Consider the following 24845-nt stretch of genomic DNA (forward strand, 5'->3'; position numbering starts at 1 on the left):
GGTTGTCTTTGAGACTTTCCACCGACTCCATTTCTGGGGCTGACTACTGTGCCCCAGAAAAGGGTAAAGTTGCCACTAACTTTACATAGTGAAAATAACCACAGATCCAGTACACCCCATCTTACATGGAGTATTGGAAAGGGTTAATCCTTAGCCCTTTTTGTCTGTCCCTCCTGGAGCATTGTTTTGCTCTTTTAACATATAGACTTGGCTGGTGGAAGTGTTATCTACCCTAACTTTTCTACCGCAATTATACTATATAAACGTGGTATTGTTTTAGGCTATTATATTAGCCTCGAACATAAACCCGCTTGACCAAATACTCTTTCTTTTTGCTCTGGTCGGGTTTGTTTGCCATTTCTTTTTGTTAAAGTCCTTCTTGTGTTTTACTTTGCGCGGCAAACCAGGTTTGCCTTCTTTGTTCACCGTCTTTTGGTGGGCTTCTGCCAAGAAGCCCTCCTCTGGACGCCTGGGTGTCTAGGTGAGCTGAATGTGAGGGAGGGGTGTAGTCACCCCCTGCACAGGGTATCCTAGGAAATCCAAGTCGCACTTTGCCATGATTGGCTGAGGTGGTTGTCTGGGCTGGAATGGGGGATTTTCGCATAAAAGGCAGGACTCTTGGGCTGGAAGTCAGAGTCACCACTGGAACTACAAGGAACCGAAGAAAAGTGGAGAAGACGGCTGCTGCAACTACTCCGTCCCGGTGAAGCCCTGCTGCAGTCCTGAGCTATCTACCCTTCAACGACCAGAGAAGATCCAGTCCGGAGTCTTCTTCCCTTGAGCCTGGTGCGGTCAACAAGCTCATCTACCACAGCCAGAGGATCCTCTTCGTGGTCGAAATCACTGCACACTGCTGTAGTGGTACAGATAGCCATCTGAAGAGCCTCTCCAGTTTTTAAAGGAGCGCACCTTTTATTCACCGTCGCTGCTGCTGGCTTCATCCCTGAGTGGTGCAAACCCCTCCAGATGTCCCCCTTCTCGTCTCCACGACCGAAGTACCAGGAACCGTGGGTCTGCAGGAAACTACTAGGAATAACTGCCGTGGCACCAGCGTCTTCCTTGAATAAGGTACTGTTTTCTGCTTAGAGGAACTAGGGTGAATCCCTTTTCTCCTCCTCAAAGGCTTACCCTTGTCTTCCTTCTCTCTTATAACGTTTGCTTCCTCTATTGACAATAGCCAAGTACTCCTGGCAAGGTTGAATCTTGCACTGTCTGACTGTGTGATCCTCGACAACAGGAACCCGGTTCCACTTGACACTGGCCCCGGCCTATTGACTTTTGTATTTCTGTCAGCGAGTGTTCTCTGATTCCGTCTTCCTTGACAAAAGTATTGCCTATGATATTTGCCCCCAACTCTCTCTGGTTAGCCCAGGTGCTAAGTGTGTTTTTGTCCCGGTAACATTTCTTACTGCAGATACGCATTTCTTTAATACGACCGAGCTGTCAAAAAGTGATCGCATATGTATTCCCGGTAACGTCTTTTGTTTCACAACACCGGTCAGCCAAAACATAAGGTACTTACCTTGCGTTATTCTGTGCCAAGAGAATTGGTTGTTTGTTGTGTATTTTGAATTTATAGATGTGTTGTGTTTTTAAAGATGGTTTAAAAATAAATGTACTTATATTTTTTACCTGAAACCTTGAGTCAGTGTTTGCTTGAGTCACAGTAATTGTGGTCCCTGTGTGTAATCTTTACTACTGCTCATATACTCTTGAGATAAGCCTGGCTGCTCCGCTACTGCTACCACTTTAACATAGTAGTACAGGCTTGTGGCTTGTTCCAAAGGTGAACTTGTATTACCACTTGTAGTCTTAATTGTGTGTAGTGGTCCCTGAGGGCACTGCACAGGATTCTGCCTAACAGGCGCCACTGTCAATAAACGCTTCCAGGGTCTGTAGTTTTGTGGGTTACTGTTGGTCTATAACCACCACCGGTATAGCAAAGTGCGAGGTCGGATAAGGTCTTTCTTCGCTCGACAAACCGACCTCTAAGTTTGCCGGGTGCCTGAGTTTTCCATCTTCGTTGAAGCTTTTCCCCCATCTGTGTCTCCTTACGTCTTTTGTGGAGGCTTGGCGGTACAATTGCAGAGAAAATGTCCAACTTGACCACAATACAGACATAATTGTTCTTGTCGTCTTTGGTCCCGCTCTGCCTTGGTGAGTGGTCCACGTATACTACCTAACTGTATGGGTTCCGGATGAGGTTCTGCAGGTGGACGACCTGGGTTTTCCTTGGGGAGCATGTAAAACTTTCTACTCTCTGAGAAGATGCGATCGGTCTTTCTGGTCTGTAGGCGGTGATCGAGTTGGATGGTCAAATCAATGAAGTCTGCACAGTCATCAGGCAGGTTCATTACCTGTGCCAACACGTCCTTGAGGTCCCCTCGCAGGCCTCTGTAGAACAAGTAAGTTTGTTTCTCCTCTGGCCAGTTTGTCTTAGCCACAAGCCGATTGAATGTAGCCACGTAGGCCAGAAGGTCTTGATTGCCCTGTCTGAGAGACAGCAGCTCTTCGTCCACAGCCTGCCCTTGTGTACGGCGGGCAAAGAGATTTTCCAATTCCTGTTGGAAACCGGCATAGTCCCAGAGTAAGGGGTCATCCCTATTTACCAACGGGATCGACCAGTCCGCGGCATGACCCCCCAGGTAAGAAAGCACAAATGCCACTCTAGACTGGTCCGTTGGGAATACTCCTGGTTTGCACAGGAGGTTTAAGCGACATTGGTTCATGAATGTTCCAAACCTTTTTGGGTCTCCCAGGAACCTTTCAGGAGGCGCTAGCGGGATGTTTCCAGGGAGGACTACTTGCACTGGTGTTACAGGTTGGGCCTGTAACGACGGGGGTGGGCGGTTGTTGGTCCTCCTGGCAACGTGGCGAGGCCCGCCTGGGTTTGTAAAAGCTGCCTGCCTCATCAGTCTTATCTCTTTTCACTACCAGTTCGCATCTCAAAGCATTCGTTTCTGAATGAGCTGCGTGCACTTCGGCCCTTAATTCCCTCAGCAGCTGTGACAGCGGATCAACCTCCGAGGTCTCCATCGCTCAGGCGGAGTGGTTAAAGAACGGCTTTGTGTTCTGTCACGCTTACCTGAGCCTCCGCAGGAGTGATGGAGTCCACCGGCTCTTCTCTTGACTTCTACTTGCCCACTACTGTTGGAAGGACTATCTGCCAAGAAAGGTAACGTTTTAGAGGAGAGGTGGTGAGTAGTCCAAAACCCCACCCTTCTACCCAGTTCCTTCTAACCAGACCCCAACCAGGGGATGACTCACCTTATTGTTTAACAGGGCGAACTCTCCATCCTGCTCTTGCAAGGGTGCATTGTCTGGGGACCGGAGGGCGCTGCTGGAGATGGCCGCTTAGAACGGCTAATGTTCAGATATGTATTAGTTCCGTTACAGTTCGGGACCAGTGGCCTCACTGGTAGATTTCCTTGTGCCAATGGTAAGTTCAGTAACCCAGTTACCTCACTGGGTTTGGAGTTGGCAGGTAAGTTCTGGTACCAGATAAGTTCAATTCCCCAGTTGCCCCACTGGGTTACACCGATCTCCTTGCGCTGCGTGATTTGCAGTCTGAATATGGTGAGCGAATGTTTTCTGAGACTAACCTTGTCTTCTCTTTCTCTTCCCAGGTCCCCACCGGGAGGTGCTGAGGTACTGGATGGAAAAAAAATAAACAAGAGGCAGGACCAGCAGCGGTTCCAGATGAAGACTGCACTCCGGAGGTGAGTGTCTGTAAGCGGCCTCATAGCGATATCTTAACGCGCTACAGAAGACAAAGTAAAAATCCTACTCTAGCCGTTCTTAGTCACCTTTTCTTGTTTTCCTTTCCATGTGCTGGTATGCTGTGGAGGCTGTGGGACGAAGGCGAGCAACTCCAGAGATGAACTTGTTATCGGTTCTCATTCCATCTCAAGCCGACGGCCGCAAAGTCCTCACAGGAATGCTGGTAAGCGGAAGTCGACACGAACTGCACGTAAGCGGAGAAGTCGACACGGGTCTGCAGGTGAGCGGAGAAGTCCACACGGGACTGCAGGTAAGCGGAGAGGTCCCAGTAAGTGTGTAATACAGAATTCACACCAAGCCTGTGTCGATCCCTGGGCATGGTTTATATAGGCAACCACACCCAGAGACTAGACCGCGCTGCTTACTTTGTGCTGGGAACCTTTGTCTATGTTGGTGGAAGCTGGAAGTTCTCTTGGCTGTGATTGGATGATGGGGTTTCCCTGATGACATACTCTGGGTTCTCAGAGCCTTAACCCATGCCACTCCTGATTGTCTCTTCCACCTATCACTATGAACAACATAGAAAGACGGCCTGCAAGTATGCCTCTGGCCCGTATCCATGATATCTGCTCGCTGGCAATTCATTATGCGCAGCTTGTGCCTTCGTTATTTAACTCTTCTTCTTCCTCCTCATCATCTTATTCATCGTCCCCTATGCTTTTTAACCCTGGGCTAGTGGGTTAGAGGTTTGGCATATTTTGGCATAGCCAATTTCATAAGAAATCTGCTTTTTTATTTACTAAAACCGTCGGCAACCTCACAGGGCTTTGTATGTCCCTCATTGACTTAGCAAGGAGGAGTTGAAGATGTAGGCCTATTCCGGCTGTATTGCTACCCTTACATTCACCCACTCTTTTGGGGTGTATTGCAGACATGCCCTCACCTGGACCGCTTGCCCTCATTTTCCTGTGCTCTGTTTTTCTGGCACTTTTGCCTTTTTACTGATTATAAGTGATTCCAATGCTTCCAAGCTATCTTGAATTGGCCTGACACCTTGGGAGACAGCCAAAACCAAAGAATCACCTAACACCATTTTAAAACCGAGGGATAAATCTTTATCCTCTTCAGGGATATCTTCCCCCTCCTCCTGCTCACTCCATGAGGCTATTGCCTTTAAGCATTTGAGAATGTCAAGATGAATAACTCTCTCCAGCCCTAAAAACTCTCCACTGGCTCCCGGTTGCTGCAAGGATCAAATTCAAATCCCTCTGTATCACATAAGGCTGGCTGGGGCCGGGGACCGCTCTATCTACAACTGTCTCTCACTAAATACACTCCCTGCAGATCTTCATGCTCCTCTGACACAATCTCTCTTCGTGTCAAGTGATTCGCTAAATAGCAAGCTGGTGGATGAGTTCTTTCCTCAGCTGGCTCCCTCCTATGGAACAGTCTCCCCCTTCCTCTTCGTCTAGAGCCTGATCACCTCAAATTCCGGAAGCTCCTCAATACTTTCCTTTTAACCTCCGCCTTCCTCCCTCCCTCCTTTGCTAAACCCCACAGTCACTGAGATTGGTGACCAGGGCCCTTATGCGCCCACCTGGGTCCTGGCCTCCAACCTCCAATTGTATGCAGTCTTCGCCCACTCCCAGCTCTTGCCTTGGGCGCCCAGTGGCCTGTGCTATCACAGGCCTGCACTTATTTATTGGCAGTTGACCACTGTCACCAAGTGATCTCTGCCAGTCACTTCACAGTTTGCTTCTTACTCCATAGCACTTCCCTCCTTGTTACTCCCAGCACTTACATCCCTCACTCATCCCTCTCTGCGCTTGCATGCTCTGAAGGCTCACAAGGCCTAGTAGGACCGCCTCTCCCTTTCATTGTTTTATTTGCCTTTCATTCCCATGTTCAATCCCTGTTGCCCTGTGGGTGCTTTGAAACACAATTTACTTGATGTATTAGCGCCTTACAAATGCACAATAAATAAATAAATAACACTAAGCTACTATCTCTGTTGCTGTTGTGCCACTGCTTGATCTAAGCAAGTTCGGGAGGAGGCGCTGTGAACGTCTGCTTTTGAATATATATAAGCCCCCAATGCAAGCGTGTGACACATATGTTGTTTTGAGCAAATCGAGCACTTCTGTTACAGTCTGTGTACTCGAACGTTATAATGGGCTGTGACCAGCTGCTGGCTGTGACATATACGCGAGCCAGTGCTGCTCACCTGAAGGCTCGTGAAGCCTTCCTTTATCCCGCGGTCCTAGTCTCCTCCTTGACACACGCTGCTAGGGAAGACACAGCTTAGCGCCGACACTCTCAGTGGGGGCACAACTCCATCCGCTGCTCACACACACCCCAATTTGCCCCCCTTCATTAACCGCTACCCTCCGCCCTTGGAGCCCAACCCCCCCGCAGCCTCCCCAATGAGAGGCATGACCAGTTTTCTGAGTGGGAGAAAAATTGCCACAGCAAACTTTATTACATACATAAAGACAGGAGTTAGCTTACAGGTGTTCCGTTTTAAACTCAGGATTCTGTGCTGAGAGCAATGCAACTTTGTCCCCCCCGCCCCTTCGGGTCCTTGAATATATATGAGCCCCCAATGCAAGCGTGTGACACAGATGTTGTTTTGAGCAAATCGAGCACTTCTGTTACAGTCTGTGTACTCGAATGTTATAATGGGCTGTGACCAGCTGCTGGCTGTGACATATACGGGAGCCAGTGCTGCTCACCTGAATGCGCGTGAAGCCTTCCTTTATCCCCGCGGTCCTAGTCCCCTCCTTGACAAACGCTGCTAGGGAAGACACAGCTTAGCGCTGACACTCTCAGTGGGGGCACAACTCCATCCGCTGCTCACACACACCCCAATTTTCCCCCATTCATTAACCGCTACCCTCTGCCCTTGGAGCCCAACCCCCCCGCAGTCTCCCCAATGAGAGGCATGACCAGTTTTCTGAGTGGGAGAAAAATTGCCAGGGCAAACTTTATTACATACATAAAGTCAGGAGTTAGCTTACAGGTGTTCCGTTTTAAACTCAGGATTCTGCGCTGAGAGCAATGCAACTTTGTCCCCCCCGCCTCTTCGGGTCCTTGGAGGACCCGTCGCAGGCACCCCGTCCCTCCCTAACAGTCCCTCTCTACCCTTTGGCCATTTCTTTCTTTTGCAATTTTTTCTTTTCATTTTCTTTCCCCATCTCTATTTAAGTGCATTTTCTTTTCATGTCTTAATTTCGTTTCATTCTCCATTGCCTGCTTTGGGCTCCTTTATTTAAGGATGCGTTCAGGTCTCCTTTTCCCCCCTCTTGCTTCCCTTTACCCCTGGATTCCCTCGTCCCCTTTCCCCTAGTTGGCTCTCTATTCCTTGCCAAATTATTTCTCTCCCCCAAAAGATCTTCCCCTTAGTCCGTCATGCCAGGTATCCCCCCCCTTCCACCGAGAGTTGTCCCATCCCTTCCAGCTCCTCCCTCCCCTTCGCACCCTCCTGTCCTCAAGAGCCCCCTCCAGAGCTCCCTTCACCCCCGAGTAGCCCAACAGCTTTAATATCCCCATCATCTTTTGCTCAAGGGGGGTCCTCCCCAACTATCTCCCCTGCTCCTCTTGACCCCTACCCACTGCATTCCAGGGACCCCCCTCCCAAGTGTTTCTTCAACTCTCCTAGAGCTGACAATTGCAAATGCCCCACTTCTCTTACCACCCCCCTCACCAACCCCTAATCCCACATGAACCCCCTCCCCCAGTTTCCAAGCTACTTGCCAGAGCCCCGTTTACTGTGCAATCTTTAATTTCCTCCCCCCTTTGCTGACTTCATTGTTGCTCTCCAATTTTTTGTTTCCAACGTTGCACTTCCCATTTCCCCCACCCACTTTTGGATTTGGAAGGTCTTCCAAGCCCCCTAACCCTCCCCTTTAACATGGGCCTCCCCTGAGTCTAATACTCCTGGACGCCGTTCATAATAAACTGATGGCTGTGCAGTTCCCCTTGTGGTATCCGCCAGTACTTTCTAATGGGAACACCATGTAACATCCGCTGGGCTTGTCTGTCGGAAACCCATCACTGCGACCAGTGCCTCTGCCATAACTCACTGCGGGAAATCAGCGGCAGTGAGTTCCCCCTCAGGCACCTGGTTGCCTTGTGCATAATGAACACCCTGCTATACTCCAAACCCTGTTCATCTACCCTCATTCATTCCATTTGCACAGACACGCTGGCCCTCCGGACTTCACCAGTGGCGTGATGATTTGTGTTAGGGATCGCCGTGCGTGACGGCGTTCCTTGCAGGTTGCCGCTCTACTGGTTCGTACTCCCTTGCAGGAGGGCCAACTGTCCCTACAGTGGCGTGTCGGAAAAAGGTCTTCCCTTGACCGTGCAGTTCCTTTTTAGGAGGCCCCCCATCCGACAGGGGGGGGGGGGTGCGTGTCGAGACTCTGCCATTGTGATCGCTTCCAGGAGGGCCCTTGCTTGTAAGCAATGGCGTAACTTCATTAATTTATTTTGTATTATTTATTAATTTATTTATTTATTTTGACCTTTCCATTTGCCATTATTCTATACGTTTCCCCGCACTACTCCTCCCCTTGTGCCGTAAGTCCCCCGCCTTCATCGTCCGGGTGTAATTTCTAACCAGAGTAAACTTCGTTTTTTTTTTTCATTTAATTTGTATTACTTAGCTCTCCATTTTATATACTGCTTGCAATTTTTAAAACTCTTCACCTATTGTCATGATGCCTACCCCCGGAGCACCAGGCCAGGCCCAGCACCCCCGGGAGGAGGCATCACGCCCCCGGGTAAAAGCCCAGCGGCCCTTTATAGGGGCTCTTTGGACTCTGTCCTGGCGCCGTTGGCGCCAGGCTCATGTTGGACATCAGTCCTGGTGCCATAAGCGCCAGGCTCATAAGGGGAAGTGTTTGGTGCACTTACCTGAAGCAGACCATGCTGCACACTCACCTGATGCAGACCATGCTGCATGAAGAACCAAGCCAAATGAGGCTTAGGAGGAACTATTTTTCTGATGGAACTATTTTGTTACTTGGGTGGGGCTGTTGAAGAATACTCACCTGGAACTTCTTCCAAAGCTATTTAAACCACGCCCGGACAGCCACACGTGCTTCGCGTTGTTCTGCATCCCAGCAGCTGAACGCTCACCGTGTCTGCTCCTGCACCTGGACTCCAGCCACGCCCGCCTCGATCCTGGAACACCTGTAAGGGAATAAGAGAAGAGAAAGGTGAAAACCAAGAACTTATTCAACCTTCTTACCTGCATCCGGAATCTTCACGCCAGCATTCCTGAAGGAAGACTTCCATTGAAAAGCACCGCGTTGCTCGCTGCAGCGCCGCGCTTCACTCACCTGTTCCCGAGACGCCGCCCGGCTCCATCGCGGCTCTCAGCACTGGTCGCCACATCTCTGCACCTAGGGGAGAGAAGAAGAGACAAAAGGTGAGCAAAGGAACACAAGAGGAAAGCCGAATTTTCAGCCATATTACTTACCAGCTTTTCTTGGTGAACCCATTCCACATCTCGGGTCGGCGCCGCATCTTTGGCAGGTACCGCACCCCGGCCCCTATGGGGAAAGGACATTTTTAGCCACATTACTTACCGGCTTTTCTTGGTGAATCATTCCACATCTCGGGTCGGCGCCGCATCTTTGGCAGGTACCGCACCCCGGCCCCTATGAGGAAAGGACAAAAGACATTACTGGGGAATTATAAATACATTTAGAGGGGTCGCCCTCATCACTAGCTCACCTGATTTTACCGGCGGCAATTTAACCCCTCAACGCATCGCCTTTGTTCTGCACCTGAAATAAAGGACAGAAAAGACAACATAAAAGGAGGCTCACACTTGAACTTTTGCATCTTCATACTTACGGCGTATTGCTCAGAAAAGTCAAGTGGATGTGCCAGCGCCATTCTGAAAACCAGTGAAGTAACTGGACGAACGCGCGCCCCTGCACCAGAAGCAGGATGGAGAGTTCATCCTTCCAAACCATAAGGTGAGCTTAAACCGGGGGTTTTGGAGGAATCAGAGAAGAACGAAGGGGGGAAGAGGGGAGCAAGCACACTATTCGGCAGACAGTTAATCCCCTTTCTCATCTGCAGAAGGATAATCCTACGGGCCCGACAAGCAAGATTTGGGGGTCCTGTTCAATCGGTGGTCCGAATTCTGCGCATCACGCTTGAAGAGGCCACAGCAACCCAGCCCAGACCAGCGCCTCCGTGGGAGCCAGGTGAGCATTACACCTATTTAATAATCTTTGCTGGGAAGCCAACACTTCTTTCTATATTCATCCCCCCATGTGTTCGCTCTTCTCCTCAACCACTGTCCTTTCCAGGCCCCCGCCACTCTGCGGCTTCCAGCCCCTTCCCTGAAACACCCCTTGGCCCCACTTTGTTACGCCAGCCAGAGCACCCGTCACCTGCAAGAGGGAGAGAGGGATCCATCCTGCGCACCCTACCTTAACCGTATCTTGCCCAGCCCAATTCAGTGCTGGCGTTGCCTGCTGTAACAAACCTGCTTGCTGCCGTATCTGTTTTAGAGCGCCAATGTAGTGTTAGAACCCAGAAGTTTCTATGGACAGGCCCACCGATAGCGCCTGTGTTGCTCCGCGTCATTTTGCTTCCAGGGCGTGCATGTTGCCCCTGAACTCATAAAGCGGAAATGCTCTGTAATTGGGTGCTAAGCATGCAGGAAACCTCACTGGTGCCATTGGACACCTGTCCCAACTCTCATATAGGTATTTGAAAGAGTGCCATACGAGCATACCAGAGTGTCCATGTTGGAATGATAACTTCCACCAAAATTAATTTGTAAGGTTGGTCTAGTATTGTGATAACATGTAGCCGCGAGGGAAAGGGGTGGGTGGGGGCCCTTAAAAGTTGAGCCGGGAATAGTCAGTTAATGCACCTTGCCATGACCAGATGGGGGTGTCTACTTTGAGCAATAATAGCACACATTGATAGTAAGTATTTCAAGAGCAGCCGAAGAACTTTGCTTCCTCCTTCAGTTACCTTGATTCCCTTCCCCCCTTAGGCTGGGTACATGGGGTAAGTGTTCCACTAATGCCAAGGTATATTGTCCACTTGGTTTATTCTGTGATATGTATTGAGAGACACTGTGCAGCTGGTTCACACCACCCGTGATCCTTCCGTGCTAGACCTCGTCCTTTTGAATTGGTATTCCCAGAAAATCACTTTTGGCACCCTCGTGTCCGAGCTTTACCCATTCCCATGTGTGGCCTCTCTGCTCGAGACCTCCTCATGCTGGAACTGCTTGATTGTAAACTGTCCGTACCACCCCAACCACCATTCCGGCTAAACAAAGCTGGCAATAGCATGTCCTCCCCTACAATATGGCTATGCTCCCCCTGATCTAACCATCTCTGGACCAATTGGTATCTAGCTGTACTTAGGGGGTGGTGTGCCGTTGGTCACACGACTCAAAACCTCTCTGCGCAGCTGCCATATCCAGGATTGCTGGACTACCAAATAAGGAGTTATTTAAGGATAACTAGACTAGGCATGTGCGCATGAGCCCATGTTGCCCAGTCGTATAACTGGGCAGGAAACCCCACTTGTGCTATTCGTCCCCATGCCACTCATATAGGGAGGTGCCCAAAATGATAGCCCGAAATGTGCTTCCCTTCGCTTGGAGCAGCCCTGCCACTTACTTGCACGTCCCCAAGCGCCTTTCGAAACCGTTGAAGCAACCAGCACGGGAGATGATTACAAAACCCAGGCCTCTTACAGCCCAACTCACCAGTAATAGGCCTGCCCACTTCCCTTTCCACCTACACGAAATGTGGTAGCCCGTCTTTTGTAATGCTAACCAAACCCTTACCCATCCTTGCCAAAGCGCGCTACAAATGAAACAAATACAAATACAAGTCCCAATAAAGACCTTGGGCCTCATTACAACCCTGGCGGAAATCGAAAAATGATGGCGGAAATGCAATACCGCCATCGAATAGCGCTCGGTGCGATCATGACCCGTCACCGCAAAGTACGATGCCATTAGCGACACCGTAGTGAACGCCAACGCTAACTGCACCAAGTACGCGCGCGCGCGGCATGCCAAACCGTAATTACCACCATGGCGCAACGGTACGCGAATTCTGACCCTAGCGGACATGCACCTAACGCCATCAAGCACGGCGGAAAGTACCATTCCGCCATGGTGAGAAGTACGGCATCGCGAACCAACCGTAAACGGCCCTACTGAGTGCCTGTACACCGCTCCCTGGCCACATTGTACAACTCCCCGTAGGTGCAATGAAGTCACACAATGCAACCAGTGAAATGTACTAGTCACCCATGCCTGCCAACGAACAAATGAATCTCAAGAGGGGCCAATGGGAGCTGCAGGGCACAGATGGCACGAATACAGAAGCTATACAAATGGACATGACCTCAGTCTCCCACCAAGAAACGCACGCAAACACAGGCACCTGTGACCAGCCATATTCCGATAATCACATCATTCCACCAATCCAACTGGCTGACCGGCATCTGTCACACAAAAGCTAATCCCCCGCCCCTGAGCATGACATCATCAAAACAGTCATATTGGCAGCCCTTATCCCTGACCTCACTGGGCTACGTAGGCAAACGCGCCCAGCACAGTACCACGCAACTATACACCGAAGCTGGAACCCAATGCAGATCTCCTCACAATACATCGCTCCCCAAATAGGAATATGCCACATCACTTGCAAAGAAGAACGCTACACGGTTCATATCAGAATAGAAATTTAATGCACAACAAATTCACCAAGCCCATACAGCCATTAGGCCATGAACTCCAAAATACATTTCACCATTGTGGGCTGCATCCGCAATAAATGACCAGCTACTTCTTGTGTGACGCCCTGTTCCTTCTTGGTACACAGGGGCTACATTCTCGTACGAAAAGGCAACATGGAAGCGCCTAGAACCGCAGGGCCGTCCCAATAGGGAGGCACTAGTCCAGCTGAAAGGCCGAAATGTTGCTCCTAGCCACTAGTACTGCGTAAGGGCATGTGGCCCATTGGCGATCGTCCCATAAGATCGTAATGGTGCTCCACTGATTAACTCGAAGCAGCAGGTGTCGGGAGTAAAATCCATCTGCAGGAGTGGCATACAGATGGCAGTGGCAAAAGGGGAGGAGATACCTGTCACCCAAATGAAATGAAAAAGAATAGTATGGCCATCAGAACTACATTTGAATTACTCACTTCAATGATCACACCAAATCCACAGCCATATGCATGCTAGCCCACTCCAAAGGATCATCACCACCCAAAAACCACTTGCGAATCATAACTATCTATATCGAGGTGAAAACACTATCACAAACGAGTGTACCTGTGCATGCGTCTGTTAAAACAGAATCCATCAGATGGGATTGGTAACGTGCATAGACACAAGTGTCTGAAGGCGCGTCGAGACAGGGAGGGCTCAACAAGGCCAGATAGACGATGGTCCCACTATGGCAGCCCTGCACCACATAGCGCAGGGGAGGCGGATAGATTCCAAGAAGCCCTGTACATGGCAAACTCTGTATCAAATCATCTGTCCATGCATCCATACATCATTCCCTCATCCCGTAATGAAAATGCCTGTTTCCATACTCACATAACATGTGAAATTTCCATTGAGTCTGTGCGTTATGCAGCCTGCAAAATCCACTGTGCCCCAGCCCGTAATTCCAGTGTTGTGAAGTAACATGTATTTGGGAACGTCCGGCCTTATCGCCCACTTCGCTATTGCGCATCCCAAACTATTCATATCAATCATTGCATCCTCGCCATGGCCCCTGTCCCAAGGACATTGAACAATAGAACGTTATATTTGCAGTCAGACCTGTGGGCATCTCCTCGCCGCTAGCTGAAAACCGAAAGCGCCGCCCTTCGAATTCCTCATTTGCAACATCACGTCGAAAAGGCATCTGTGGCCGCTTGAAATCACAAATTAATCCATCTAGTGCGGCTGTGTGTGAAAATGGCAACTGCCTTCACTCACAAATGGGACGCCCCGCCCGTCGGTGAACCTCGGTACAGTGTTGCATGAGGGTCCACCGTTACTCGAGTACTACGTTCCACTGACCCTTCACAAGTCTGTTCGCGACTGCAAAGATAGTATGTGAAACAATGGGACCATAGCCGAATGAACATATCAACCAATGTTACACTGCCATCGGGTACAAATACATGATTGTAATAGCAAGATGCCATTCGTCGAATTGCAGCGTTGTGTGCGGGACGTGCTCGCCCAAAGGGGAGAGCAGCTTGCACAGGTGGAATGAATCACCACAGGTGGAGGCCATACAGCCTGAAAACACATAAATTGCACACCCAGTCTCCTCCCACACCCACACCCACTCCGAAATGCTACCGGCAGGACTAGCTATGTTGGCCCTGGGGGACCTGATAGCACTGCAAGTACTCCAACTTCAAGAAGAAGACGAACACCAACTACAACCGGCCGCACGGAGGAGACGCAGGAGGAGGAGGAGGGCAAGGCAGGGCCAGCAAGGGCCGCCAGCACAGCCACTACCACCACGCAGGCAGCCCGCAATCCCACGCCTCCGAGCACATCCGTTCAACCTCACTGATGAGCAGATCCACACCCTCTACTGTTTGGACCGGGAAACCATAACCGCCATTGTGGACATGACACAGGCTGACCTTGTCAGCATGATAGATAGCCCAACCGCCATCCCACCCCTACTGAAGGTGGTGTCTGTACTCCACTTCCTGGCCACAGGCACCTACCAGCACACAGTCGGACAGTTGCATGGCATATCACAGCCACTGTTCTCACGGACACTATTGCAAGTGCTCGATGCCCTCCTGCAGCACGCAGACGACTACATCTCTCTACCACGCTCGGAGCAGGAAATTACCAACACAAAAGTGGGATTCCATGCACTTGCCGGCATACCGGGTTGCATTGGTGCCATCGACTGCACCCATGTGGAATTGGTCGTCCCACATGCCATGGAGGCCCAGTACCGCAACCGAAAACAATTTCATTCTCTGAATGTACAAATGGTGTGTGACTCCAACAGGATCATTACACATTGTTGTGCCCGATTCCCTGGATCAACCCATGATTCTATGGTCTTGAGGAACTCTACAATACCACGCTACATGGAGCGACACGCAGGGAACAGATCCTGGCTACTCGGTGAGTCTCATTTCATGCATGATGATGTGGGGTATGTGATGCGGCAATGACCTGGCAGGAAGGGGGGGGTGCGTACGTAGCAATGGCATTCCTCAAAATTCCTTTATTGTCCACATACAGGTGATGCCGGGTATCCACTGAAGAGATGGCTCCTCACACCAGTCCGGAACCCACGGGACCAGCATGAGGAGGACTACAACCATGCCCACTCACGTACCCGTGTAGTCATAGAACAGGCATTCGGCCTACTGAAGACTCGTTTCCGCTGCCTCAGCAGGTCTGGCGGGGCACTCCTGTACCGCCATGTGAAGGTTGCAAAGATGGTCATGGCATGTGTCATGCTCCACAACATGTGCGTACGTAGAAATGTGCCCATGCCCCCTGACGCAGAACTGCAAGCACCTGAAGATGGTCATGATGAGGGTGGGGATGTGGCAGCACCTCAAGGAGTCCGCGAGGCACAGGAGGGCCGTGACATTCGTCAGCATCTCATAGATGCATGCTTCTAGCACTCACGCCTGGTTTGTGAGAGCTCAGTGAGCACACGGCGCACTGCGGCAAGTTCGGCACATACGTCTTTGGACGTCGCATGCAGTTCCCCCCTCAGGCTCTCGGTGCTTCTCTCCATTTGTACTCTCAGGCTCTCGGTGCTACTCTCCATTTGTACTCTCAGGCTCTCGGTGCTACTCTCCATTTGTGCCCTTAGTGTCTCTGTACTTCTCTCCATTTCTGCCCTAAGTGTCTCAGTTGATGTTTCTATGTCTGCCTTAGTGCCCCCACATTCATCGGCATGGTCCTTGAGGAGCGTGGCCAGTTGCTGCTGTTGCACGATTACCTGGTCGAGGGACTGTTGCCTCTGCTGGGCCATGGCCATTTGCGGTGGTGTCACAGAGTGGCTGATCACCTCATGTTGCCTTGCCACAGGGCTTGTGGGGGATGGCCAGTCGTCGTCTTGTGGGTGCCCCTGCGTGGTATCCTCATGGTGTACGGGATGGAACAGACAGGGGGATTGAGACAGGTCATGGATGGATCTAACTTCGACATCCCCGTTTTCTGTGTCGGAGCATGCTGCCATTAATGCAGTGTCACCTATGGTGCTGCTGCCACCAGAAGCAGTGCCTACTGTGGCATCCATTGGGGGGACCTGTGGTGGTGCTGTTGTGGGCATGCTGGCTGCTGGGGTGCCTGTTGGAGTTCCCTCCTCTGTGCTGCCACTTGATTTGTGCTGCTTCCATGTCTTGATGCGTGCAGCTGAGGTGGAGGGTCTTTGGCCGTTGGTCTTGGCCCTCTTTGCAGGTGTGCTGGTAGGGGTGTCCTGGAGCTCGTCGTTTGGATCGGACCCTGTGGTGGAGTAAAGGAGGGCGACCGTTATTAATGGGTCTGTGGGAATTGGAATGGCAATGTATCACATGCATTGGGGTGGTACCTGAGGGTGATTTGGGTCGGGGCCTTGGAGGTGGTTTCATTTGTGTGTGGAGTGAGGGTGCAGTTGTTTTGCAGCCTGCAGTTAGGGTGTGCCTGCTGCACGTGTAGAGGGTGTTTTTAGGATTTTTAATTATTTATGTATTTGATGTGAGTTTTAAAGTGTGCTATCAGGCCTATGTATGTGGACGTTCTCCTGGACATGTGTTACTGTTGCACTATGTGAACACGTGGTACTTCACATGATTGGACATTGTGGTTTTGGCATTGTTTTATTTGGGACACCTACCTGATTCTTCGGATGTCTGCACTCCTTTCTCCATCCCTCCGACTCCCTCTATGCTCTCCATTCCAATGGTGGAGGCACAGATTTCTTCCCAGGGGGTCAACTTGATGGGTGATTCCGATCCTCCCTCTGTAGCTGTGGCAATGTTGCGGTTGGCAGAAAGTATGCTACGGACGCGTATCCGCAGGTCGTCCCATCGCTTTCTGCATTGCTGTGGGTTGCGGGGTGCGGTCCCCACCGCACTTACCCGCTGTGCCACCAGGGCCCATATGGCCTTCTTGTTCGCAAGTGCCGTCCTGGTCATTTGCGTGGAGAAGACGGCGGCAGCATTCTCCTGGAGGGTCTCTGTGAGCACGGTGAGTTCCTCATGGGAGAAGTGGACCTGCCGCTTGCGGTCGCACGCTTTCTTCGCTACTTTTCCCATTTTTCTTGGTTTCACTAGGGTGGATGACGGGTTGGGATGTGTCTCAGGGTAGTATTTTTAATGGTTGTGTGGAATTTGTGGTTTTATAGGTGTACGGCGTGATGTTTCCCGTTCCGGGACCATGCTTTTACTTCCGTTTCCGTATATTTCCGGTCACCGTACTTTCCGGTTGGCGCTCACTGCGGTGTCCGCTAAGATGGGTGGCGGTATTGCACCTAGGGCGCCGTACGGCGGCGGTGTGGGCCGTTTTGGGGTCATTTCCGCCATCGCGGACTTTGCACTTCCGCCATGGCGTGGTGCTCGTGCCCGATGGGTCGGAATGAGCCGCACTTTGCTCCGTCGTGCAATGGCGGAAACGCTATTTACGCTATGGCGGTCCGGTCGGTTGATTTCCGCCAGGGTCGTAATGAGGGCCCTTGTCAGGACTGCAGAAAACATCCGCTCGCCTGCGCCCATTGCCCGCCATCATCCCAGCTATGCCACCGTTTGCAGCCTGCAGAGCCATTGAACCAATTGCATTTAAGGACGTGCGGTCCCAGTAGGTACGCGGATGAACCAAACGACAAAACGTTCCCAAAAATGCCCCCAAAGCATTGCTCCCCACTTCCATTTAACTTGCCATGTAGGCCCAAACACCCCGCCCCCACCCTAATCGTCTGTGAATCGAATGCTCATGCAGGAATTCTACTGGGCTGGCGAACATGTACCTGATGTTCATAGTTAATGCATCTATGATCCCAATGACTGAGCCACCCCCCGCACCCCCCCCCCCAGCACCCAATTCCATGTGTTGTTCTTGCCCAAAACCACAATCTTGCAGTTCCCCGGGCCGAATACTATTAGATTGCCCAATGTTCATGCCATTACGTAAACACACACCCGTCGGGTGCTCCACAATCTCATAAATGGAAACACTAGCCATTTGCAAGTGAAGCCACTTTTCATTGGTGCTTGAGATAACATGCAACTCTACTAAACAATAAATCACATAGTAAGAAGCTTGAAAACCCACTTTTCCTCCAACGCGCTAGCCGGCCTGACACCAGGATGGAAGGCCAGAAGAGAGAAGGCAAAGCACATTTGCATAACAGGCCTTGAAGCCTTTGGGATGCATGTTAAAGAAAGTATTGTTTTACATTTAAAACCACCAATGTGGTGAATAAACATCACCAGGTAAAGACATGGATACTGCATTTCATTCCAAATTATAAATGTATGTAATAAACTCATGGTGTTCCCCCACTTGCCCCCACCACGAGCAACGTACAAAACAGTACTGCCCCAGGTGGCGCCTGACCTTATTCTATCACACTTGCGGCACATCAGTACCTTCCACTTCCCCCAGACGGATTATAAAACCATATTTGTAAATTGTATTGGCCTGCTTGCCATGAAACCCCGCTCTATAAATTGCCCATAGTATGCACAGCCCTCCACCAGTCAGTTACCTCCAAATTGACAAGTGTGCCATGAAATCCTTGTGTATCGTGTGTTATCAATGGCATTTTGTCTCGTAACGTGCGGCGTGAAATCAAACACAGCCTGACCCCTTGGTTTGCCAATTGCGTGCTCCTTGGTATTTCTGTGAATGTGAAAAAATAACCCCAAGCGAATGCATTGTTTGTGCGCGCCTCTCGCCCTGATGTAGAAAACATATCAGCAACCACAAAGGGCCGCCTGCCTTCCATTTGCCCCTTTATCCCCCCTCATGTAGAACAATAGCAGCGTGATAAAACATACCGTACAACTTAATACTGTACTTTCTGCTTTCACCATACATTATCTTGCTGGCAATACCCATATAGCCATCCATCCTTTTTACCCGCGGATTACTTAAAATTGCAGTCCTAAAATGCCCCCCAGTACTTAAAACCCGTTTTATACCATATATTCCACCCCACACCAAGAGGAAAGCTTCTCAGCGATGTGTAGCGTCATTCGCCCTTCCCAAGTCATGCAAGGCAAGTCAACGGACCCGCCCCATGCCCCCCCCACTACAAGAACCACATTCGAATTCCCAACGTGCCCCTGCCTATACCTCGTTTTTTGTTGCCCTGCATTCTTAATTCTGGCATTAACACAGGTGCGAAATCCCTCCCAAACTTCCTTCTCCCCTCGGCGGCCCAGACACCTGAACCACCGGCCGCCCATCAGTCAACGGTCCTCCTTCCCCTTACCGACCTAACAAACCCCCCCTCCTTTTCGTAAGGACTCGATTCTGACCTTGAGTGCCAGTACTACGTTGCGAGTTCTGTGTGGTTACCGCGCACGCTCAGTCGGCCATCAGCCTTGTCTCCCGTGCCCCAAGAGCCCGTTGTCCACCTCTCCTTGTACCATGTCCAACAACTTGCCTCTCGCTCGTCCCACCCCCCATCCCCTATATCAATCTGCGCGCCATTTCCACGGCCCGCATGCCCGCTACCCCCAGCCAAAAACCAGGACACCGTTACTCTGCCCAGGCCTGCCCCCCATATCTAAACTCACTGCAGCGAGCCCTCTATCGCCTCCGCCATTGCGGCACCCAGGCCACGTCTACCCAACAACCTCCCAAAACGCCATACGCTGCCAGCTCTTACCTCATGGCGCTTTCCTGGACCCCCCCTCATGATACCCCTTACAGCAAGGCCGTCGCATGTGATACTATAAGCAACCAAAGTGCATTCAGAAAACCGCCTTGCCATCGCCCCCTCTCCCGAGTTATTCAATTGCGATTAACTGACTTTGCCTCGCCCCCACCTTTGCTGCCCCTTTTCCGTCTGCAGCCTGGGGTTACGGCATCAAAGCGCTTCACATGCAGAATAATAGCGCGTTTAAACATACCGTACAACTTATCACCGTACTATACTGATTGCACCATACTTATCTAGCTGGCAATGTGTAATAACTAGAAGCTGATGAACACCCGGACAAGCAGGTAAGTTATTAAGTAGATTTATTGAAGTTCAATGCCAGGAACAAACATTGGCATGTCCTTTCCAAGTCAGCATACTTCCAACTGCCTAGCATAGAATCCCCTTCAGACAACAACACACCAACACTCCACTCACACTGACCTCACCACATTCCATGAACAGTGATGTCATCACCTCAGCTACCAAGATACATTACAACACAATGCCCATATAGCAATCCGTCCTTTTACCCGCGGATTACCTAAAATGCAGCGCCTTGAAATCAAGTAGCAGTGGTTCATCAGTACTGTTTTACGAAGCGTTTGCTTTTGTTTGGATGTTCCCAATGGAAAACGTTCTTGGAATTCGGGCCCTTTGTCTCCGAACGCACGAAGACTTGCTTTATGGATCTCAGTTAGCAGAGCAGGGCTTGAAAACCGAGGCCTCAGGCTGCCTGCAGAGCTCGACAGCAGGGGTGTTAAACCACTGAGGTAACCCGCCGAGCGCGTTTTCAAATAGTTTCCCACGCTTAGCCTTTCCTGCACTTGGTTAACCCTATACTCTCGCCACTTTGGGTGATTCCGAGCCTTAACGCCAAAATCCTCAGACAAAACCACCACGCGGTGCGGGGGCCGCATTGTGTTCGGAGACCATGACACCCGGCGTGAAGCAATATTACCCGAGCAATGGCAGCCCTTAATGACTCTAGTGTATAAGCGTTTTATAAATCAGCACCCCCTTCCTGCCCGCTTAAAGTACCCCGGGCCCTTGTCGGTGCAATCAAGTATTGGCAAGGCTCGTAATGTAACAGCAAGCTGCCTATCTGTAATAAAGTCTCTTATTAGTCACAAGGGACACACAGACCAGCTGTGGAGACTGATGTTGTTCCAGGTATGCTTTATTGGTACAATATGTACAGTTCCAGTTACTCTCAGGTATTTACATTAGTCTGGATGACAGGACAAGGACAGGGATAGGTAGTACAGTACACATGAAGGAGAAGACCCACCGGCCATCCACTCACTCCAGCTCAGGCCCCCAACTGACTCACTCAGAACATTTATACACTGATGCACTCAACATTCTCCTGGCTGCATCATACATCACATTCTATGGCAATCACTCCAGGCCAGTGACAATGTACAAGACTATATATAACATCTCCCTTTCATACCAGATTCAACCATGACATAACACTATCCCACAATGCACCTTGGATTAACTGCAAAGCACCCGAGGACCGGCGGCAGGCCGGTGCCATCACATCAACTACATGCCCAAGCGAGTTTCGTGCTCAATATAACGTGGCAGGAGCACGCCGCCATTTGTGTGGCCATAACCGTAAAGCACCTGTGCGTCTGGGGCCCTGCTAAACTCGCTACGGCAATAAAAGCACCATTTGGCGCAAACGGCGCCGGCCCGTGCATGGCTGAATGCTCATTCCTGAGGGTCCACCATTGACCGCAAACTTGTGACCACATGAATCCCTGCACCCCAGATTGCAGGCACCAACCCCTTAACTACCATGCATTTGTTCCTAGATAGCATCACGTCAACAATTTACTGCAGCATGACACCCCATTCCCATATGATGCCGGACACCTAGCGCCTGGTCCTACCGTGCTGAATTCGCCCCTCCTCCCCCTCCTGTGCGGCAAGCCCAACCCCTCCAAGCTCTTCCCACTGACTGCAGGTGTCCAATGAGCGCCATACTATTTGTATCGCCATAACCGCAACCACTTGCCCCATCATTGTGGTGCAGTGGGAATCAATGACCCCTCCACCCGCAACCCCGCACCCTTATTAACCGCCCCCACCCCAAGGTCACTCCGTGAGCTCTCACCCAATCCCCCTGCATGCCCACCCTACCTTGCCCAACACTGGCCCTCAAACTCCATGCCCCCTGTTGTCCAATCCCCTACTGTTGCGGCTAATCTGCTCCCTTGAGCTGCCTGTCCCTCCACGCCCCCCCCTTCTTGCTTCAACCTCCAAGTGTTCGCAGCAAAGCCACAAAAGAGCCCCCACTGTTTTTTCCTTCCACACCCTCCACCCGCCCGACCCCCCCTTGGAACTGCCGGACTTGGCTTGAACAAGACGCTTAAGTGGTCATCCTACCCGGAAATGACGATGCAACCCGAACCATTATCACCCACGCGAGTAGGAGCGGGATACTGTAAATAAATTCCCTTCTATAGTCGTCTTCCTGCCCCAATAACTATTATACGCACTACCCCCGGACCCCCCATTTAACAACCCACGCCATCTATCCACCCACTTCCCGTGCCGCGGTTCGTTTCCCCCCTTCCTGCTGCTTGAATTATGCTGCACCCCGCCCCCCACGCCATTTACACCGATTCAAAGCCCCAAACAATATTCGACCCATACAAAACTAGAACACCTTGCCAGTCAATTGCCAGCAATGCCTTGAACGTTCATTAAAGCAGAGCCATACGGGCCAATTGCATTTTGGGACAAGCGGTCCCAGTAGGTACGCGGGTGAACCCTGACAACCCTTCCCGAAGATGCTCCATGTGTTAAAGCAAAAGCGTCCCAGCCAAACACAGCGTGTCCTATTCATGTCACAAAGAGGAAAGCTCCCCTCGCCAGCGCCGCCAACCCTTTGCATCGCTCCCTTCTCTCCGCGCCCCACCCCATGGCCAGCACCAGGTCACATTCATAACCGGAACCCACCTCGTGCATGGCTGCTAGCAGAGCTGGAGCGACCATGACCTCAAATGATACCTCATCGGCGCAATACTTGACCCCTAATCCATTTCCACAGCACCTCCTGCGCGCCACCCCCGGCGCTGTTGGGTTTGCAAGACACAGCTGCATTGTCCACCCCTCGTGTACGAACTGAGGGCAAAATGACTGAGAGTGCGCCGTTCCTTGGCCCCTATCGTCCGGAAGCTGCACGCATGCATACTGTGCCACCGTACCCCCCACCTCCCTTAATAGTAATGATAATGATGCGTTATTTATATTGCGCCTTAAACCATAGCGCTTAACAGAGCACATATTTGCATAATGCATAATAATACTGATAAATAATGCCCTTCTAACATCGCGATGTCCCCAGCATTACCCCCGCTTTTCCTCGCTCCCACTCCTTGGTCACCTGGCCCCATCCCAAAATTACACTTTGGGCACCCCCGTCCGAGTCTTGGCCATTCCCTTGTATGGCCTCTCAGCTCAATTCCTCATACTCCAAATGCGCACTCCCGACGTTGCGTAGGCTGAGCCCGGTGATGTTAACTAGTCTTTCGCCTAACTTCACTAACACATCCAGATTAGCTAAACAACCCCGCGCCCACACGTATGGCCCTCGTTCCCCCGGTTGCCAAAATTTCAACCTTCCATAAACACCTTAGACAAGATCTGACACCATGACGACGCTCCTTCCCGCCTGGAACCGGGCCCTCGCTCCTGGCATCCGACCTCAGCAGCCAGCAGCTCTTCGGGTACCACAGGACCCCAACTCGAACGCAACAGCAACACGCACGAAGCAACAAAACAAGGGCCCTTAATGTGACCCCCAAGCCAACCCCGCATTACCAACGGGCCCCAGAGCCCACCACCACGTGTACCCGGCAAACCCCACTAGGAATCCGTGACCCTTTCTACTGAGCTCGACCCTTGTTCACCTGTACTTTTGCTTCTTTTCGACTGGAACTGAAACATGCTGGCGCTGGAAAACCCGGAACACCGACCTCAAACTTCTCCACTGGAACTACGGCCACGACTGCAAACAACACAGGACAGCAACAATAGTGGGAGTCGGCGGAGAATGGGGCTACATTCATGTGCCAAGCCCTTTTTATGGGGTCTCCGGCTAAGGCAAGCTACCCTTGCGTCGCTCGCCGATGGGGTCATCCACCCCCCTTCTGGGCGGTGACCTGCATGGCCCCCGCCCCCCTAGCTTCCATTCATTGCCGTGCCCAATGAGGGCGCCGGCACTAAGGGGGGCCCCCCGCCAAGAAGCCATTCTTTGAATGGCACGGGAGCCTGACGTTTACACGGAGAACGCTCAAACCGGTAGTCTATGACCTTCCCCATCAGCCCTTAGAACAAATCATAGAGAGGGAAAGGAAGCACTGCATCACGGGACCAAGGCAATGGGTGAGAAACAGAATGTTTCATCACTCCACACGGCCCACCAATACAAAGCAGGAAGCACAATGCCCCACCACACAAACTACAACTAAACAACAGTCTCAAGGATGTTCACCCCACAGTAATCAAAGAATCAGTCACGACAGAAGGATACGAACGTGTGAATACACATGCTCACCAAGACGGATCCACTAGGACAACACTTCAACATGACCGCAACCCTGAACCACTCAAAGCCTTAACTGACTAGGGTCACACTAGATCACCTAATAATATATATCACCCACCCAGTCCCACACCTGAAGATTAGGTTCAGACGCACCCACCAATCCATACTATACTCAATAGGATACAGTTGGACCAGCGCAACACCACCAAATCGAGTCGGCCACCAGGAACAAGCAACATCCGAACCCACAGCAACATCCAAACCCACAGGTATACAACTCTAACGGAATCATAAGTACCTGAACCTGGATACAGACCCCACTAACCCAACCCTCAATCTTCTGCTTACTTAAACCCACACAAAACAACACAACCATCTCTCTCCCAGCAATCCGCACGCTCTTTACCACACCGCATCAACAACACATAAACCTCACCCACAGCACTCAAGGCCTTCATCCGATCCGAAACTAGCACCAAAGCCCAGCACTCGGTGTCAACAGAGCTGAAGCTGCCAACAGCACACCACATCTCCCACTCTCCTTCTCCCCTCCTCCCGCCTAACCCTACCCCACCCTTCCTGTTTACAGATCCGCCAGAGCGCCTGTGGACCAATTCCATTGGTTACAGTGCGCTATACAAGTACCGATAACATAATATA

This window comes from Ambystoma mexicanum, chromosome 6q, assembly GCF_040938575.1.
Source record: "Ambystoma mexicanum isolate Mex_15411 chromosome 6q, UKY_AmexF1_1, whole genome shotgun sequence".
Taxonomy (NCBI): domain Eukaryota; kingdom Metazoa; phylum Chordata; class Amphibia; order Caudata; family Ambystomatidae; genus Ambystoma; species Ambystoma mexicanum.